The sequence below is a fragment of the Hemitrygon akajei genome, chromosome 1, assembly GCF_048418815.1.
Source record: "Hemitrygon akajei chromosome 1, sHemAka1.3, whole genome shotgun sequence".
Classification (NCBI taxonomy): domain Eukaryota; kingdom Metazoa; phylum Chordata; class Chondrichthyes; order Myliobatiformes; family Dasyatidae; genus Hemitrygon; species Hemitrygon akajei.
The window spans coordinates 100,496,388-100,511,976 of NC_133124.1; the positions used below are offsets into that span (position 1 = coordinate 100,496,388).

General features: G+C 45.5%; 1 protein-coding gene across 1 annotated transcript in view; it reads left to right on the plus strand.

Annotated features, from left to right (window-relative positions):
• The window catches only part of LOC140729084 (CMP-N-acetylneuraminate-beta-galactosamide-alpha-2,3-sialyltransferase 1-like), a 142,595-nt gene that overhangs the window by 27,191 nt on the left and 99,815 nt on the right, over positions 1–15,589 (plus strand). The gene's annotated exons all lie outside the window — the stretch shown is intronic.

Genomic DNA, 15,589 nt, shown 5'->3' on the forward strand with positions numbered 1-15,589 from the left:
AGATGAATATGCCCTAACCCACAGGACAAAGTTTTCCTCGCCAAAAGGTTACCCGAGAGACCGTGGGAACGACCGAGGAAGTCCGCCGGCTGAGGCAGAGGTCCCGCCGGGAGCTAGTGGTAAGGTTGAGGGGGAAAGACCAGGCGGCCCGAGATTTCCGGGCTTGACCTGTTTTAATTGTGGGAAGGGAGGACATATTGCCTCTAGGTGCTTTGCTCCGAGAAAGGAGCCAGAAAAAGGGAGAGCAGCGGTCCCTATCGGGTGTGCCGTGGTAATCAGTAAATCGACGAGAGAGCCCCGGGTAGACAGAGTATGAGAGGGGTCAGAGACTTGGCTGTCACCCGGAACCGTGTCCGTGAAGGGGGGAGACCCACTCATTCCCGTCCGAATCAGGCGAGACACCGGGGCGGAGCTGTCGTTGATCCTCCGTGAGATACTAGATTTCAGTCGGAGAAGGGGAATGGTCGCCGTGAAGGGGATAGGTACAAGAATAGAAATGGTGCCCCTATATCAGGTAATTATGGATTGTGAGCTAGTATCTGGACCAGTCGAAATAGGGGTGCCATCAGAATTCCCGAGAACTGACGCGGACGTCCTCCTCGGAAATGATTTAGCCGGGGGGCAGGTTTGGACAAGGATGACACGGCCCAAACAGCCTGTGAGGATTGCAGCCCCGCCCCTCGCATCTCCAGTCTGTACCATAGACGCGAGCATTCGCAGCCTGTCGAGAAAGGCAGCTGAGAAAGCGAGCAGTTTAAATCTGGCCAGTATTGATTTGGCCGAGACGGTCCTACCGACCCTGTACCACGAGGGTTCTGAGGGTGGTAAACCGAAGAGTAGTAAAGTGAAAGGGGTTAAGGGAGAGGAGCTAGATCTGCCTTTAGCGAAGAGAAAGGTCCTAGAGGTAGGAAATAAAGATGAGAAACGGAAAAAGCTGTTAAAAGGTCCAGAGTTGGACATGGATGATCTGTCGGGGGTGGCAGCCCTGTTTGAAGAAGTTGAGAGTTATCAAGGTGTTCCCAATAATGAGATGAAGGCAGTCCTAGATGAAAAGGATGCCATTACCTTGGAGAGGTCTGCTGGGTTGGCAGACGAGGTTGTTTCAGCCCGCGGGGTTGAGTTTACTCCGGAAGGGAGTTGCCCAGAGAGGAACTGGGAGGATCAGGGGAATTTAGAATTTGAAAAGGGTACGGGTATTGAAAGCCTGGGAGAGGCAGATGTCCCGTTTGAGTGTGTCCAAGATGTGGATTTACGTGGTACTGAACCTAGTAATGGAGCTCAGAAAAAGTCTGAGGTATTTGATTCAGTTGAAAAGGAATGCAGTCCCTGTGGGTCAGATGGACTGGGTTCAGTGAAGACAGGGTTAACCCTGGTAATTGGGGGAAGGGAGGGTTCCCAGGTGTTTGTACATGAAGGGGTGGTGAACCTTAAAGTGGAACTCGACCATGGGGGGATAAACATTATTATTGAAGGGAACGGGAAGTTTGTAGTTCCCAAATCGAATGAAGAAAATTTAAAGTTTAGATTGGTGTCAGAAGAAGCAACCAAGCTACAGAAATGAGGGCTTGGTAACGCGGTGCCTGCGCATCGATTACAGGTTGATTTGGAATGTAAAGGTGCCCCACACGCTGTTGTTATTCAAGAGAGCGCTGTGAAAAAGCCGAAATTTAAATGCGGCCTGAGGGAAAGGTTCGAACTGAAACCCATCAGCCTGCATGGTCTTGACAAAAGGGTTAGCTACCTGTGTAACATTAAAGAATTGGGCGGAAATTCACACGATGATTTAAGTTTGGGACACGGTGTTGAGAGAATAACCCTTATGGAACGGAAAGGCGGGAGAGTACCTCGCCAAGTTACCCAGGTCCCCCACGTAGGAACTCACCGGAAAAGAGGTGACGGCTAATGGGGGCGCCATTTTTAAATAGAAAGACCGGCTGTACGGGATTTTGACAAAGCATGTGAATAACAAAGACAACCCCCTTGGAACCCTGCCTGTTGAAATCTGATGCTACCAGCCTTTAGTCAGGGACAAGATGTTACCATATTAAAGGAAGTGCCACTGTAATTGTTAACGGTTTAGACGCTGAAAAATGTATGACGGTACAGCTCTGTAGTTAAAAGAAAAGCTTTTGTACTATGTTAAGTCCTAAAACCCTGTAAGACTCTGTACCACTCCGTTTTAACCGCTGGTAAAAACGTTTTTAAGAGGGGAGGTGTTATGATCCCAGCCCCCTCCTTTGTGAGAATCGCAAGAGCCCTAGTGAAGGGGGGGTCAATGACCCAAGAGAAGAGAGAGATACGTGCGGTGTCCCTCGTTTCACGGCGAGGCAAAAGCTGGCGACTGTGGTCATTGTCTCGTGGAGACACCTTTGTGAATTGGGAACTGTACTACGTGTATACCCTCAGGGCAACGTGAGTGGAGAGATGGAGAGAGATTGCATCATCCCAACCTGATTGACATCTGAGACCCCGTGAGTTCAGATAAAAGAGGGGTTGTAAAGACGGCCCCCCCAGACGCACCAGAAGACACGCTAGAAATCCTGTGACAGCGTTTAAAAGCGATATCCGGTGGAAGGGTTCGTGTGCGTCTTTTCCTTGCCTGGGATTGGCGACCTCACCACGAAAGAATGGCTTTAGCTACAGGAGAGGCCACAAGTGAACAGCCACCCTGCCAACGAGACTCCGACGGATCGAACTCCTAAAGGTTGGAAAAAACCCGCCGGGTAACTGTTTCATTTAATCTCTATCTCTCTCTCTCTAACAAAAGTGCACCACCACGGCACCCCAAAAGACGGCAGCTGGTGGAACTGCAGTGAACGCAAGAGACTTTTAGATATACAGCAGACAATATATACCTTACCCCTAGACAACGATAGAGCTTATTTCTTATTGATTAGTACTATCCCTGCGCTTTAGATTGAGTATTGATGACGTATGTTATCTGAATGTTTGTATTAACCTTACTTTTGTGCCCCTTTATAAATAAAAACGTTTAAAAATGGTACCATCAGACTTCAGCGGACCTCTCTATCTTTGCTGGTAAGTGATCCAGTTACGGGATACGTAACACAACTAAGGGCTTATTTAAGAGAAAAATTAGGTCAAACAATGTTATTACCGAAATCTAATGGAATAGAAACTTTAATTCAAAAAGGAAAGATTAAAAAATTTATCTCTTGTATGTATAATTTGATTCAAAAACAGGCAATTAAACAAGGAGTCCATAAGTCAAGACAAAAATGGGAAAGTGACTTGAATATTAAAATTGAAGAAAAAAATTGGTCAAGACTATGTCTTGAGAGTATGACAAATACAATAAACGTCCGATTAAGATTTGTGCAATACAATTTTTTACATCAATTATATATTACACCACAAAAAATAAATAAATTAAACCCAAATTTATCTGATCAGTGTTTCCGATGTAACCAAGAAATTGGTACTTTTTTACATTCTACTTGGTCTTGTTCTAAAATTCAACCTTTTTGGACAAATTTAAGAGTTTTATTGGAACAAATTATTGGAATACAACTTCCACATAATCCAATATTACTTTTACTAGGTGATATTGAAGGGATAAAACCGATATCCAAATTGAATAAATATCAGAAAGAATTTATAAAAATTGCATTGGCAGTAGCCAAAAAGGCTATAGCAGTTACTTGGAAATCGGATACATATTTAAGTATAGATCATTGGAAGAAAGAAATTTATGGCTGTATTCCACTTGAAAAAATTACTTATAATTTAAGAGATAAATATGAAACATTTTTGAAAATTTGGCGCCCTTATTTACAAAAGATAGGATTAAATATATAGGTGCTCCGAAGATGAAATAATTGGTTACTTGGGGAAAGAAATAAATATATATACTAAAGTTATTACGAACTCCACGGAGCATGTGGGGATCTTCCAATATCCAGGCATTCCTTTTTTTTTCTTTCTTTCTTTTTTTTTCTATAAGGATGTTAGGGGGCTGGGTTAAGGGGAGGGGGATGGGTAACACACATTTTCTTTTTCATACACTTTTATTCTGTAACTACTTGAAAACACAATAAAAAAAGTTTTTTAAAAAAAAGAGAAGGGTGTGCTCTTGGACCGTTTGTGCACCGCAGAAATAGTGGACGAGGATTATGGGCATCTCAGGGAGTTAGTTTTGATTGAGGAAAATTTAAAGGTTGTGTTCCGGAGGAGATCCGAATGTATTTGAATGAGAAGCCGAATAAGTCCATCTCACAATTTGCTAGATTCGCAGATGAATATGCCCTAACCCACAAGGCAAAGTTTTCCTCGAATAAAAGTTCCCCGAGAGACCATGGGAACAATCGAGAAAGTCCGCCGGCTGAGGCAGAGGTCCCGCCGGGAGCTAGTGGTAAGATGGAGGGGGAAAGGCCAGGCGGCCAGAGATTTCCGGGCTTGACCTGTTTTAATTGTGGGAAGAGCGGGCATGTTGCGTCTCGGTGCTTTGCTCTGAGGAGGGAGACGGGAAAAGGGAAAGCAGCAGTCCCTATCGGATGTGCCATGGTAATCAGTAAATCGACAAGAGAGCCCCGGGTAGACAGAGTACGAGAAGGGTCTGAGACTTGTCGGTCACACGGAACCGTGTCTTTGAGGAAGGGGGACCCACCAATTCCCGTACGAATCTGGAGAGACACGGGGGCTGAGCTGTCATTGATCAGCAGTAAGGTACTAGAATTTGGTCGAAAAACGGGCATGGTAGCGGTGAAGGGAATAAATAAAAGGATAGAAATGGTGCCCTTACATAAGGTCATTATGGATTGTGAGCTGGTGTCTGGACCAGTTGAAATAGGGGTGCCATCAGAATTCCCGAGAACTGACGTGGACGTCCTTCTTGGTAACGATTTAGCCAGGGGTAAGGTTTGGGCAGCCATGACGCTCATAAAACAGCCTGTGAGTGTTGAGGCTCCGCCCCTAGCTTCCAAGAGCTATCCCGCATGCGCGGTCACTCGCAGCCTGTCGAGAGAGGCAGCTGAGACAGAGAGCAGTTTAAATCTGGCCAGTTTCGATTTGGCTGAGACGTTTTTACCGACCCTGTGCCACGAGGGTTTAGAGGGTGGTAAAACGAAGAGTAGTAAAGTGAAAGAGGGTAAGGGAGAGGAGGTAGATCTGTTCTTAGCGAGGAGCAAGGTTCTAGAAAGATGAGGAACCGTTAGAGCGGTTAAGAGGTCCAGAGTTGGACATGAATGATCTATCTGGTGTGGCAGACCTGTTTGACGAAGTTGAAAATTCTAAAGGTGTTCCCGACAATGAAATGAGGGCAGTCCTAGATGAAAAGGGTGCCCTTGCCTTGAAGAAGTCTGCTGGGTTGGCAGATGAGGTTGTTTCAGCCCGTGGGGTTGAGTTTACTCCAGAAGGGAGTTGCCCAGAGAGTACCTGGGAGGATCAGGGGAATTTAGAATTTGAAAAAGGTATGGGCATTGAAGGCCTGGAAGAGGTCAATGTCCCATTTGAGTGTGTCCAAGATGGGGATGCACGTGGTGCTGAACCTAGTAACGGAGCTCAGAAAAAGTCTGAGGTATCTGATTCAGCTGAACGAGACGGCCGTCCTTTTGGGTCAGATAGACTTGGTTCAGTGAAGAAAGGGTTAACCCTGGTAATAGTGGGAAGTGAGAGTTCCTCGGTGTTTGTGCTCGAAGGTGTGGTGAAACTTAATGCGGAGCTCAAAACTGGGGAGATAAATATTATTATTGAAGGAAACAGAAAATCTGTAGGTCCCAAATCGAATAAAGAAGTTTTAAACCCGGCAGATCGCTTACAGACTAAGCCGGGAGATAGCGGAGCCCCCCACGCTATTGTTATTCCAGAATGTGGTGTGAAGAGGCAGAATTTGAAATGCTGCCTGAGAAAAAGGTTCGAACTGAAAACCATTAGCCTGAAGGGTCCTGACGAGCGGGCTAGCCACCTGTGTAACATTAAAGAATTGGGTGGAAATTCACAAGATGGTCTAAGTTTGGGACACGGTGTTGAGAGAATAACCCCTATGAAAGAGGCAGGCGGGAGTTTACCTCACCAAATTACCCAGGTTCCTCACGTAGGAACTCACCGGAAAAGAGGTGACGGTTAATGGAGGGCGCCATTTTTAAATAGCCCAGCCGGTTGTACGGGATTTCGACAAAGCATGTGAATAATAAGGACAACCCCCTTGGAAGCCTGCCTGTTAAGTTTGAAAACGACCGAAAGACTAGTCTTTACATAAACTTTTGTAAATGCACGTAAGCTAAGATTACAACTCCTTAGTTTTGTTACTAAAAAAAAAATAGCTGGTTATTAAATTGAAGTCTGATGCTACAAGACTCTAGTAAGGTACAAGATGTTAAAATATTAAAGGAAGTGACACTGTAATCGTTAACTGTTTGGATGCTGAATTGAATGTATCACTGTATTACTCTGTAGAAAAGAAAAACTTTGGTATTGTGGTTAGCTTCCCCAATCCTGTAAGACTCTGTACTACTTCGTTTTAACCGCTGGTAAAAACGCTTTGAAGAGGGGAGGTGTTATGCCCACAGCCCCCTCCTTTGTGAGAATTGCAAGAGCACTATTGGGTTGGGTCAGGGGACCCAGGAAATGAGGGAGAGACGTGAAAATTGCCTCCTTCCCCGGTGATGTAAAGTCACGAGACATTGGCCATTGTCTCTTGGAGACACATTTGTGGATTGCGATCCTATGCTACGTGACATCCTTCAGGGCAAAGTGGGCTGGGTGATGGGGAGAGATTGCATCATCCCCCAACCTGATTGACATCTACAACCCTGCAAGTCAGGATAAAAGAGGGGCTGTAGGAACAGCCCCCTCAGACGCACCAGAAGAAACGCTAGCGATCCCGTAATAGCGGGAAGCCATTTGAAGGAAGCCACGTGCGTTCGGTTCCCTTGCCTGGGAGCCAGTGGTTGGTACCACGGAAAACGATTTTTGAACTAACAACGGGGAACCAACTCTCCCGACTCAACGGATCGACCTCATAAAAGACACGGGCAAGTTTAAGACTGTCTCTCTCCACAACCCAAAAAAGCTGCATCTTTAATGACAATTGACTTTTATTTCTTCATCGGACCATACAGTATCCCCTAGACAAACGATAGAGTTATTTCTTATTGATGATTATGATTATACCCGCACTTTTAGATTGAGTATTGACGACGTACATTATCTGAATGTTTGTATTAATCTTATTTTTGTGCCCCTTTATAAATAAAGACTTTTAAAAATAGTACCATCAGACTTCAACGGACCTCTCTATCTTTGCTGGTGTTATGATCCCAGCCCCCTCCTTTGTGAGAATCGCAAGAGCCCTAGTGAAGGGGGGGGGGTAAATGACCCAAGAGAAGAGAAAGATACGTGCGGTGTCCCTCGTTTCACGGCGAGGCAAAAGCTGGCGACTGTGGTCATTGTCTCGTGGAGACACCTTTGTGAATTGGGAACTGTACTACGTGTATACCCTCAGGGCAACGTGGGTGGAGAGACGGAGAGAGATTGCATCATCCCAACCTGATTGACATCTGAGACCCCGTGAGTTCAGATAAAAGAGGGGTTGTAAAGATGGCCCCTCAGACGCACCAGAAGACGCTAGAAATCCGGTGACAGCATTTAATAGTGACAGCCAGTGGGGGGCTCATGTGCGTCCTTTCCTTGCCTGGGATTGGCGACCTCACCACGGAAGAACGGCTTTAGCTACAGGAGAGGCCACAAGTGAACGGCCACCCCCCAACGAGACTCCGACGGATCGAACTCATAAAGGTTGGAAAACCCGCCGGGTAACTGTTCCATTCTACACCTATCTCTCTCTCTCCAACAAAGTGCACCACCGCGACACCCAAAAGACAGCAGCTGGTGGAACTGCAGTGACCTCGAGAGACTTTTATATTTACATCGGACAATATATTACCCCTAGACAACGATAGAGCTTATTTCTTATTGATTATTACTATACCTGCGCTTTAGATTGAGTATTGACTATGTATGTTATCTGAATGTTTGTATTAACCTTATTTTTGTGCCCCTTTATAAATAAAAACTTCTAAAAAAAAGTGCCATCAGACTTCAACGGACCTCTCTATCTTTGCTGGTAAGTGATCCAGTTACGGGATACGTAACAACTAGGGATTCTCGTCTCTGGGATTTGACACCAAATTGGGAGGCCAGTGAATCGGGCTTGTAAGTCCAAACTTGAATCTGGTTACACAGGTAGCCAGACGGGAAACCAGCAAAGATGGACGTGGGTGAATTTATGAAAAACCCGACTGTGGAGGCGCTAAAGGCGGCCACCAAATCAGACTTGTTAAATTTGGTGAAGGGATTGAACCTCACAGAAGTGAGGTCGTCCATGAAAAAGCGGGAGGTGCGAGGGGCCATAACTCAGTATTACATTGGGAAGAATGTGTTCGAAGCTGAGGTATTGGAAAATATCCCTGAAAAAGTACCAGCTAGTGGGATGGATCAGCTAGAGTTGGAGAAATTAAGGTTGGAACATGAATTTAAAATAAAGCAGCTGAGAAGGAGAAAGAACGGGACCAGGAGCTCCAACTAAAGGGGTTAGAGGTGAAAAAAGAGCAGGACCAAGCTGAGAGGCAAAGGCAGCATGAAATTCAGCTAAAAGAGCTAGAAGCAGCCGAGAAAGAGAAGGAAAGAGCCGAGACAGAGAAGGACCGAGCTGAAAAGCAAAGGGGGTATGAGGAGAGACGAGAACAGAGGGAACATGACTTGGAGATGGAGAAGTTAAGGCAAGAGCGAAGAGCTCAAGGATTAGATCGAGAGGAGAGGTTTAATGTTAGTCGGGAGTTGAGGGTAGTACCTCCATTTGAAGAGTCGGATGTTGATAGTTATTTCTTGCTTTTTGAAAAGGTGGCAGTAAATCAGAAGTGGCCCAAAAAGCAGTGGGTGGCGTTGTTACAAAGTGTGTTAAAAGGGAAGGTACAACGAGCATATGCGGCATTGTCCATCGAGGAGAGGGAAGTGGAGAATTATGCCAAAGTAAAGGAGGCCATTCTCCGGAGTTACGAGCTAGTACCTGAAACTTATAGACAAAGGTTCAGAAATTTACGAAAAGGGTGGAATCAAACGTATACCGAGCTAGCCCATGAGAAGGGTGTGCTCTTGGACCGTTGGTGCACCGCGGAACAGGTGGACGGGGATTATGGGCGTATCAGGGAGTTATTTCTGATTGAGGAATTAAAAGGGTGTGTTCCGGAGGAGATCCGGATGTATTTGAATGAGAAGGTGAATAAGTCCATCTCAGAAATTGCTAGGTTCGCAGATGAATATGCCCTAACCCACAGGACAAAGTTTTCCTCGCCAAAAGGTTACCCGAGAGACCGTGGGAACGACCGAGAAAGTCCGCCGGCTGAGGCAGAGGTCCCGCTGGGAGCTAGTGGTAAGGTTGAGGGGGAAAGGCAAGACGGCCAGAGATTTCCGGGCTTGACCTGTTTTAATTGTGGGAAGGGAGGACATATTGCATCTAGGTGCTTTGCTCCGAGAAAGGAGCCAGAGAAAGGGAAAGCAGCGGTTCCTATCGGGTGTGCAGTGGTAATCAGAAAATCGGCAAGAGGGTCCCGGATAAGCAGAGAGCGCGAGGGGTCTGAGATTTATCTGTCACACGGAACCGTGTCTGTGAGGAAGGGGGACCCACCAATTCCCGTACAGATTTGGAGAGACACGGGGGCGGAGCTATCATTAATTAGCCGTAACGTATTACAATTCGGACCTCAGACGGGCGAGGTAGCCCTGAGAGGAATAGGAAAATGGACAGAAATGGTGTCCTTACGTAGGGTCATTTTGGATTGTGAGCTGGTGTATGGATCATTTGAAATAGGGGTGCCATCAGAATTCCCGAGAACTGACGTGGACGTCCTCCTCGGAAATGATTTAGCCGGGGGTAGGATTTGGTCAGCTATGACTATGACCCGCCGACCGGTGCGTGTTGAGGCCCCGCCCATAGCGTCCCCGAGCTATACCGCATGCGCAGTCACTCGCAGCCTGTCGAGATCGGCAGCTGAGAACGGGAGCAGTTTAAAATTGGCCAGTTTTGATTTGGCCGAGACGACTTTACCGACCCTGTGCCACGAGGGTTTAGAGGGTGGTAAAACGAGGAATAATAACGTAAAAGGGGGTAAGGGAGAGGAGATAGATCTGTCCTTAGCGAAGAGAAAGGTCCTAGAGGTAGGAGATAAAGATGAGAAACGGAAAAAGCTGTTAAAAGGTCCAGAGTTGGACATGGATGATCTGTCGGGGGTGGCAGCCCTGTTTGAAGAAGTTGAGAGTTATCAAGGTGTTCCCGATAATGAGATGAAGGCAGTCCTAGATGAAAAGGATGCCACTACCTTGGAGAGGTCTGCTGGGTTGGCAGACAAGGTTGTTTCAACCCGTGGGGTTGAGTTTACTCCGGAAGGGAGTGGCCCAGAGAGTAACTGGGAGGATATGGGGAATTTAGAATTTGAAAAGGGTACGGGTATTGAAAGCCTGGAAGAGGCAGATGTCCCGTTTGGGTGTGTCCAAGATGTGGATTTACGTGGTACTGAACCTACTAATGGAGCTCAGAAAAAGTCAGGTATTTAATTCAGTTGAAAAGGAATGCAGTCCCTGTGGGTCAGATGGACTGGGTTCAGTGAAGACAGGATTAACCCTGGTAATTGGGGGAAGGGAGGGTTCCCAGGTGTTTGTACATGAAAGGGTGGTGAACCTTAAAGTGGAACTCGACCATGGGGGGATAAACATTATTATTGAAGGGAACAGGAAGTTTGTAGTTCCCAAATCGAATGAAAAAATTTTAAACCCGGCAGCTCGCTTACAGAGTAAGTCGAGAGCTGCCGGGGCCCCACACGCTATTGTTATTCAAGGATGTGGAGTGAACAGGCAGCACTTGACAGGCTGTCTGGAAAAAGCAGGATCGCTTGCAGATCTTAAATTGGAAACTAATTGCATGACGGGTCCTGAAGAGAAAAATAGCAACTTGCTTAAAACTAAAGATTTGGGTAGAAATGAATTAGGTCTGGGATCCAGTGTTGATACGAGAACTCCTATGAATAAGGTGGACGGGAGTTTACCCTGCCAAACTACTCGAGTTCCTCCCGTAGAAACTCACGGGAAAAAAGGTGATGGTTAATGGGGGCGCCATTTTAAATAGGAACACTGGCTGTACGGGATTTTGACAAAGCATGTGAATAACAAAGACAACCCCCTTGGACCCTGCCTGTTGAAATCTGATGCTACCAGCCTTTAGTCAGGGACAAGATGTTACCATATTAAAGGAAGTGACACTGTAATCGTTAACGGTTTAGACACTGAAAAATGTATGACGGTACAGCTCTGTAGTTAAAAGAAAAGCTTTTGTACTATGTTAGATCCTAAAACCCTGTAAGACACTGTACCACTCCGTTTTAACCACTGGTAAAAACGTTTTTAAGAGGGGAGGTGTTATGATCCCAGCCCCCTCCTTTGTGAGAATTGCAAGAGCCCTAGTGAAGGGGGGGTTAATGACCCAAGAGAAGAGAAAGATACATGCGGTGTCCCTCGTTTCACGGCGAGGCAAAAGCTGGCGACTGTGGTCATTGTCTCTTGGAGACACCTTTGTGAATTGGGAACTGTACTACGTGTATACCCTCAGGGCAACGTGGGTGGAGAGACGGAGAGAGATTGCATCATCCCAACCTGATTGACATCTGAGACCCCGTGAGTTCAGATAAAAGAGGGGTTGTAAAGATGGCCCCTCAGACGCACCAGAAGACGCTAGAAATCCTGTGACAGCGTTTAATAGCGACAGCCGGTGGGGGGCTCGTGTGCGTCCTTTCCTTACCTGGGATTGGCGACCTCACCACAGAAGAACGGCTTTGGCTACAGGAGAGGCCACAAGTGAACGGCCACCCCCCAACGAGACTCCGACGGATCGAACTCATAAAGGTTGGAAAACCCGCCGGGTAACTGTTCCATTCTTTACCTATCTCTCCCTCTCCAACAAAGTGCACCACCGTGAAACCCAAAAGACAGCAGCTGGTGGAACTGCAGTGACCTTGAGAGACTTTTATATTTACATCGGACAATATATTACCCCTAGACAACGATAGAGCTTATTTCTTATTGATTATTACTATACCTGCGCTTTAGATTGAGTATTGACGACGTATGTTATCTGAATGTTTGTATTAACCTTATTTTTGTGCCCCTTTATAAATAAAAACTTCTAAAAAAATAGTGCCATCAGACTTCAACGGACCTCTCTATCTTTGCTGGTAAGTGATCCAGTTACAGGATATGTAACACTGGTAATTGACCCAGTTATGGGGTACGTAACAGTTGGAAAAGCTTTTACTTTGATATTGTTTGCTAGCTTGCTTTCACATTTCATCTTTTCCCTTATGATTCTTCTGTTGCTCTCTGTAGGTTTTTAAAAGCTTCCCAATCCTCTATCTTTACGCTAATTTTGGCTTTGTTGTATGACCTCTCTTTTGTTTTTACATTGGCTTTGACTTTCCTTGTCAGCCACGGTTGTACTATTTTGCCATTTGAGTATTTCTTTGTTTTTGGAATACATCTGTCCTGCACCTACCTCATTTTTCTCAGAAACTCACGCTATTGCTGCTCTGCTGAATATCCCTGTCAGAAGCTCCTTCCAATTTGCTTTGGCCAATCCTCTCTCATACCACTGTAATTTCCTTTACTCCACTGAAATACTGCTACATCAGATTTTTCTTTCTCCCTATCAAATTTCAAGTTGAACTCAATCATATTGTGATCACTAACTCCTAATGGCTCTTTTACCTTAAGCTCCCTAATCACCTCCAGTTCCCAACATAACACCGCATCCAGTACAGCTGCTCCCCTAGTTTGCTAATGCTGGAAGATGAGGTTTAAACTAGTGTTGCTGGGGAATGGGAACTAAAGTGCCGGAATAATTCGTGGAGAGGTTGTGGAGACAGATGATGGTAAGACGGCAGACAAAGTCAGAAATCAAAAGGAAGAGCATGATGCGACTAGTGTCCTAAACTGCAAGAAGTATTGTAGGAAAGACAGATGTAAGAAGTATAAATGCAAGCAGTATCATAGGAAAGGCAGATGAACTCAGGGCATGGATCAACACCTGGAATTATGCTGTTGTAGCCATTAGTGAGACTCGTCTGCAAGGAAGGGCAAGACTGGCAGCTCGATATTCCAGGGTTCTGTTGTTTTAGATGCGACAGAGTGGGAGGGTTGATAGGGGGAGGGGTGATGTAACAGTCAGGGAAAAAGTCACGGCAGTGCTCCATCAGGACAAATTGGAGAAGTCATCTAGTGAGGCATTATGGGTGGATCTGAGAAATAAGAGAGGTATGACTATGTTAATGGGACTGTATTACAGATCACCCAACAAACCGAGAGATTTAAGGGATCAAGTTTGCAAAAAGACCACAGACTGCTGCTAGAAACATAATTGTTATACTAAGTGATTTTGACTTTTCACATATTGATGGGGACTCCCACACTGTAAAAGGACTAGATGGCATTGGGTTTTGCAAATGTGTTTTGGAAAGTTTCTACGATCAGTACTTGGAAGCCCCAACAAGAGAATGTGTGATACTTGATCTGCTATTAGGGAACAAGGCAGGGGAGGTGTCAAAAGTTTGTGTGGGGAAACACTCTGCATCCTGTGTACATATGCCATTAGATTCAAAGTAAATTTGCAAAATGATAGATGTGGTCCATGGGTTGAGATTCAAATTTGATGGCATTAGAAACGACCTGGCAAGTGTGGATTGATACAGTATTTGCTGTCCTGAGGCAAATCAGGGTGGAGAAATCAGCAGGGTCTGACAAGGTGTTCCCTTGGACCCTACGGGACGCAAATGCAGAAATTGCCAGGGCTCTAGCAGAAATATCTAAATCATCTTTCACATCAGGAGAGGTACCAGAGGATTAGAGTTCCACTGTTAAAAAAAGGCTCTAAACATAAACCAGGAAATTATAGGCCAGTGAATCTGACATCAGTGTGGGAAAGTTATTGGAAGGTATTCCAAGGGACCAGATATATAAGTATTTGGATAGACATGGACTGATTAAGGATAGTCAGCGTGGCTTTGTGCTTGGTAGATCATGTCTAACTAATCTTATAGTTTTTTGATTAAGTTACCTGGAAAGTGGATGAAGGCAAGGCAGTGGATATTGTCTACATGGACTTTAGTAAGACAATTCACAAAGTCCTGCATGGGAGGTTGGTCAAAAAAGGTGCAGTCGCTTGGCATTCAAGATGAGGTAGTAAATTGGATTAAACACTGGCTTTGTGGAGAAGCCAGAGAGTGATAGTAGATTGCTGCCTCTCTGACTGGATGCCTGTGACTGTTGGTGTGCTACAGGGATCGGTGCTAGACCCTTTGTTGTTTGCCATCTATAACAATGATCTGGATGATAATGTGGTTTACTGGATCAGAAAATTTGTGAATGACACAAAGATTGAGGGTGTAGTGGACAGTAGAGAAGGCTATCGTGGCTTGCAGCAGGATCTGGAGCAGATGGGAAAGCGGGCTGGAGAATGGCAGATGGAATTGAATGCAGATAAGTGTGAGGTTTTGCACTTCTGTAGGACCAACCAGAGTAAGCCTTATACAGCGACCAGTAGGGCACTGAGGAGAGTGCTGGAACATCAGGATCTCAGTATACAGGTGCATAATTCATAGAAAGTGGTGTCACAGATAGAGAGAATTCGTAACCACAACTTTTGGCACATTGACCTTCATAAAGCAATGTACTGAGTACAGGAGATAGGATGCTATGTTGAAGTTTATAAGATGGAGTATAATTTGGAGTATTGAGTGCAGTTTTGATCACCAAACTATAGTAAACAAGGTTGAAAGAGTACAGAGAAAACTTACAAGGTTATTACTGGGTCTAGGGGACCTGAGTTATAAGAAAGGTTGAATATCTTAGGAACTTATTCCTAAGAACATAGAAGATTGCAAGGAGACTTGAAAAAGGTATACAAAATTATGAGGGGTACAGATAGGGTTTATGCAAGTGGGCTTTTTCCACTGTGGTTGGTTAACCTGGAGGTCATGGGTTAAGGGTGAAAGGTGAAAAGTTTAAGGAGAACATTGGGGAAGGGGAACTTCTTCACTCAGAGTGTTGTGAGATTGTGGACTGAGCTACCAACATGAGGGGTGCATGCGAGCTTGATTTCAACATTTAAGAGAAGTTTTAATAGGTAGAGGTCCACAATCCCTTGTCCGAAATCCTTGGGGCCAGTTGCATTTCGGAATACAGAACTTTTGGATTTCAGAATCCCTCCTTATTGGTTCTGGGAACCCCACAGATACCAAAAAGCACATATGCTCAAATCCCTTATTTAACCTGGCTCAGTGCAGGTGGACTTTAGGACCCGGCAGAGCTCCAGACCTACGCACATCCTCCCGTATACTTTGTTACCCATAGGTGTATCTGCAGCTCCTTTTGACATTTTCACAGTGAAATTAAACACAAAGTCAACAGTGAACGCAAAATATCAGCGAACAGCAAATGCACGTGTAACCAGTGCGAGCGCTGAGCCGCAACTGACGTCTGGCGGCCTCTGCTAGTGCTGCCACGTCACACCTGGGCTAGTCAGCTCTTCCAC